The following is a 6,062-nucleotide window of genomic DNA, read 5'->3' as shown; positions in this document are numbered from 1 at the left end:
GAAATGCTAGTCAGTCTGGGTATCTGAGTTTCCCTTACAATATATCTATCTGCAAAGCAATTAATACTAGGACATTCGAAGGCATTTCTCCCCCAGATCTACACACATTGGACATTAGAAGTGTCACCCCTACTGAACCAGTACTTTGGGGGAGATAAATGACTGTGGAATGCTATGCTCCTGGTATCATTTTATTTACATCAGATTTCACAAAAAGACCAACAATACAATTCCATGGTACAGTAGTTTTATACTCATTAGTCACATTACAAGTAGACCAGGCATTATAACTTTGATTAATCTGATTCAGGGGGTGGCACTTCTATTGTCCAGTTTGTGTACATGAAAGGGACACGAAAGGAAAATTATGAAGATATGCATCATTTAATTTGATTTTATTCGTGAGTTTGTTTTTCAATTCTCTTCTTTTTGTTTCTTTGACCACTGCGTTGCTGTACACTTTCTCGTCACATTTTCGTCACGCATTTAGAAGAGACGGTTCAGGTACAATTCTGTAGCTCTTTACTATAGCCTCGCAATACACGTACACGGAAAAACCCATTATCAAAATTGATTCAGTTACCGCCCCCCCCCCCCTAAAAAGGATAATACTAAACGCATCACAAGCTACTAGTACGTATGCATCTAGATAACTCATTCGTTTTGTAAACTAGGTATAATATTTGATCACTCATTGACCCTTGACGAAGACTTCACGAAGGCACACCTTGAAAGGGGAGATTATATTCTTAGAATTTCACCATGCATAAGAAACTAAAGTGAAACGTGAGTGAGTCACCACACAGCTTGCGTGCACGGACAAGAGGTGGTCTTTTGAGAATCTTAAGTACCGTATATCATACACTTATGACAAAAAGGACACACCTAAATAGTTAATAATTCATTGTTCTAAGTAGAGATAAACAAGTTATGACGTGCGTAGTAGCATGCCCCATGTCTGTGTTGCCACTGTATCGTACCATGTACATGTAGATAATGATTTAACCACTTCATGAGCAGACGGCGCTAGATATTTAACAGATCTATAAACGACATCTTGTTAAATGGGTAATACATTTACTCATAATTCAAAATAGGATGATCACTGTAAACTTTCCAGAAGTTATATTGGTAGCGGTTACTCTTGTAGTTATGCGTGATGTCACACCTGATGGAGATTTTATTGAAGGCTGTTTCTACTATCTTCGCTCAAGATTAAACATTAACTTTCAGTTACCACAATATTTAATCAGATGATTACATTTTCTTGCATTGTTCAGTGCACTTGGTTCTTTATAAATATATATATATAATCTTTATAAATATTTTGGAAATTAATAATAAATAACGTGGTCAGTTCAGCATTCTGTGAATTTAATCAATTATAAATGAAGCCAGCACCAATGTTTTATAATATCCGCTTATCGGTGATTGAATTCTGTTATGACTGTTTTTCTTGTAAGTCCATAGTTTTCGATCTACTGAAAGTCTGTGTGCTCGTGTTGATGTAAATTAAAAAAAAATATATATATATATATATATATATATATATATATATATATATATATATATATATATGAACGTTTGATATCACCCACTTCTTGTTTAATCCCAGGGGTAAGCTGCAAGCAATTAGAATAGGGAACACACAGGGGCGGATCCAGGATTTTTGAAGGGGGGGGGGTCGCGGATGCGAAGCCGACCCCACCCCCTTACCCACTCACTTGGCGTGGTGTTCGTGCCCGCCGAAGGGCCTCGGTATATTTGATATTTCAGAGGGCGAAGAGTGCCATTTGGTGCGGTTCATGACTATGATTCAGCTAGTCAAAATTCTTATTTCAAGAGGGGACCAAAAATCGAAGGGGGGGGGGGTCAGGACCCCCCTGATACCCCCTCTAACCCCCTCTAAATCTGCCACTGACACATGCATCGTCTGCTTCAACATAAACCTCGTCAAGTAAAACCAATTGTGATAGGCCGGGTTTGCCTTCATCTAGATTGTTGAGAACACGGATGGTTTTCTTTTTTCGAAAATTATTTTTGACATGGGATGCGAATTTAGATCAAATGAATCAATACAAATAGATGCAATTTTTAGTTTAAGGCTGCAGTGCTTATTTATTATTGACATTCTCAACGTTTGTCGTTTTACTTAAAAATGCCAAAACAGAACCTGTACACTCAATGCAGACAATAATATTTAAACCACGGCTAACGCGTAGAACAAAAGACTCGATCGTGCTGTATTCGACATACAAGCACGTCATGTACGAGTGCGTTCCACGGTCTGTTGCACTACTAGTGTAGTAGCCAATCAGAGGCCGTGGTTTAAGCCAGATACAACACTCGTCGCCGAGCTGTACGTGAAAATTACTCGTGTATTGTCTCGCCTGCGGCTCGCCAATACACTTGTAATATTTCACGTACAGCTCGGCGACTCGTATTGTATCTATCACATACATTTACAACACTGAAACGAAAATAGAGGGTGATAAGGTACGGGATGACTAAATATAGAGCTACTGTAGAACAGGCTACAATAACACCGTGACCCCGCGTTTCCGGATAAGGGTGACTACCCGCAAGAAAACGCAGTAGATACTCCAGCGCAGTAGACTACTGCAATCATACTGCAAACCGCTGTAGACTACTGTATTCATACTGCAAACATGCTTCAAATCTGCTTCAATTTGGGAACTAATTAGCATATTTGAAACATGCTTCTATCATTCTGCTAATCTACTGCATTAATGCTCCTCTCTGTACAAACCTATGTACTTTTTGGAGTAGAATTGCAGTAGGCTATGCTGCATTTCTACTGCAAACATGCTCCACACCACTACTGCGTTAATGCTTTTTTGCTACTTCGATACTACTGCATTTTCGTGCGGGTAGAGAGAAGTATTGCAGAGCAGCATGGTCTTTAAGCCCCCTTTACACTGGACGGCGTCCTTTCTGCGTCCCGTAGCACGAACCAGTTGGAGAGTAAAATAAATACGTTACGTGCTGACAACTGGTCGATCATTCTGCAGCAAAGGTGGTGCATGTGCCTCCTTTCTACAAGCATGGCGATGCCAGTTTCATGGTCGCACAAAGGGGTTTTGTCAATACAGAGTTCACACCCTCTCTGTCAAACTTCCGTTTTATTCCTCTTTGCGTACATCTCTTACATATGTTTTATCAATAGAGCCACCACTTCATGCATGCTAAGATTTACATTGTGTCTAGATCTCCTCTACCACACTGAAGATAAACATTACATGTGACAAATTAAAGATGCTCGATGTCCAACCCTTTGAAAATTTCAAAAATTTGATTAGTAAATTCCAGTGTAATATGCAAAACAGACCTAATATAACTAATTGAAAATATTCAATACTATCAAACCGTTTATCAAGACTGGCCCTTTGTATTAGTCGCGTGACTTCATCTAAGTCTAATTAAATTCACAGGGGTAGATCCAAGATAATTTGAAGGAGGGGGGATGCCAAGTCAATCCCCCATTCAGTACGAAATGACCCCTGTGTCAACAGGAGAAGTCCAAGGAAGTAAAAGGATCTGAAACTTCAAGCAGCACGACTGGCTTGGATTTGATTTTGAGCCAATGTTGCAACTTTCTCGTACTGTGCAATATCTCCAAATTGGAAAACACAGCATGGGGACGATATGGTGTTAATTTCAGCGTCATCCACATTGTTACCAATGGCAACCACGCAGATGGTCCATCCAGGAAAAAAACAAAAACAAACAATAATAAATAAATAAATAAATAAATAAATAAATAAATAAATAAATAAATAAATTTGATGAAATATTTTTATCAGGAAATTAATTTCGGGAATAACAAGGAACTATCTAAGTTGTGAGCAGGTGTACATTTGCTTTCAATATATTAGTAATTTATACGTAAGATTCATGCATATTGTTCAACTTGCTATGAATATATTCCACATGCCCAAATAGACTTACTGGCAATAAACAGTTGAAATAAAATGAAAATGAGACGATGACAACGTATAGACTAAATACTGGCACAGTACCTCTAAGGCAGCATTGGAAAACTTCTTAGGTAAGCTTATTGTATAACAAAACAAAGACGTTCCTAGGAATGAATTTTTACTCTAGACGTTTTGTAAAGCAACCTTTGTTGATATACTAACCTAGTTTCTTAATGTTCTTGACTCTTGGATTTGGATTACGCATGGTAGATTGCACATCAGTAAGTATCCACATTAGCTTATTGTTCTCTTCAATGCAATCTCAAGCATGATCTGCGCAAGTTGAATGTCCGTAAGACCATCCTGAGAACCAAAATGTTGGTAAGTGTACGTTTATCAAACAGAATTTGAAAAAAAACGCTGTTCATTGCGTTTGTTTCGGAGAGCCGAAATGGCAAGACACTTCAAATTCTACTAGAATGAGCCAGAATGCAACTCAAATGCATCTCGATCCTATTTCAGCCAGCAATCGAACTACATTCGAAGTGTATTCTAAATATTCTGACTGCATTCAGACAGCATTATTGATATTCCTAATTTTCCAACTACATTCGAGCTGCATTTGAGAGCTAATACAGCCAAAATGTGCACGAAACATTCCAGGCGGATTCAAGCGCATTCTGAGTATTCCAACGAGAATTTAGGTCAATTTGAAATTTCTTCCCAAATGTAGTACGAATTTTTAAATTCAGTCATTCCTGCTGATTCCGAATAAGTGTGACGGGGGCTTTATTGTTTAGGGAATGACAATGTGAAATAAATTATATAATTTCATCCTCCCCAGGGGCAGCCTGGAAAGTTTCAGCATACTTAGTAGAAGCAAACCCGTCCCCTTTCCAATTCCACCTGTTAAGTGATTCAAACTCATGAGAAATGTCTTAGAAGACGGTGTCTCCGCTACACATTGAGACATATAAAACTTGATACAGTATATACGGGCTTATGTTTGCTATACAAACTTCAGTTTTAGGTTGTTGATCACATATCGAGTAAAATAAAAGAACTATTTTCATTGAAAGCAAACGTGTACTTAACTTTTTAACTGAATTCGAAGGGAAAGAAATCATAATATTTAACTTTGATTAAAAAAATTAAAGAGAAAAATATGAAGAGAAAAATAAACATACTGTACCGTATAACTTTAAAAAGTATGCTGTATGTATGTATTTCAAGAGAAAAAGTACTGCAAGTTTTAAGTTTTAAGCACTTCACAGTCCCGTCAAAACCAATGCATGGTGTTTCATTTGATCCAGAAAAAATAATCTCAAAGTCTAAAAGAAAAATACTACAGGGTGTTACTTAAAAAAAAGAAAAAAATACTCCAATCTAAGTAATCAAAGCGAAATATACTTTTCATTTGTACACTAAAATCAGTGGTGTTTTAGTTGTTCGCGAATAAATGCTCGTATTTTTATAGCCGGAAAGAAAAATACTTCGATTTTTAAAGTGAGAAAATGCTACAACTTACAAAGACGAAGAGACCAAAGGTTGAAACAGTTTTACTTGAAATATAAAAATACGCAGATGTTTTTAATGGACATTAAATACTCACATGCTTAATTATGACTGTTGCAGTTTATAACATAAAGGGCAACGAGGTCAATCACATAGTAGACACACGAGGAAAATACACAATGAATAAAGAAATATTATATCAATTATATATATATATATATATATATATATATATATATATATATATATATATATTCTATTTTCCACCACCTTTAATAATTTTCATGAAAACATGTAGACGTCCAGTCAGTCTTCTTAAAATAGGCGTGCTTCTGTTGCTACTAGAGTAAACCTTTTGTAAACCTTTTGTGCAAATCTAGAGATGAATAAGTCTATATTTTATGTGAAACGTGAACTGGAAAATATACACACCATCATCATTAATATTTATTTCCGTAGGTTATACCACGCTGATTTTATATAGGAGGCCTCCATTAGTTTGCAGTTTGCTTCAATCATGCAAGCACGGTTTAAACAAAATCTCCACAGAAAATGCAAAACATGTTCAGAAGGTAACGGCAGAGCGTTCCAGGCTTGGTAGCGTCCCCG

Source organism: Lingula anatina, chromosome 8 (assembly GCF_051362555.1).
Source record: "Lingula anatina isolate TDL-2025a chromosome 8, LinAna3.0, whole genome shotgun sequence".
In the NCBI taxonomy this organism is placed as follows: domain Eukaryota; kingdom Metazoa; phylum Brachiopoda; class Lingulata; order Lingulida; family Lingulidae; genus Lingula; species Lingula anatina.
Note: the sequence above shows the minus strand (reverse complement) of the source record.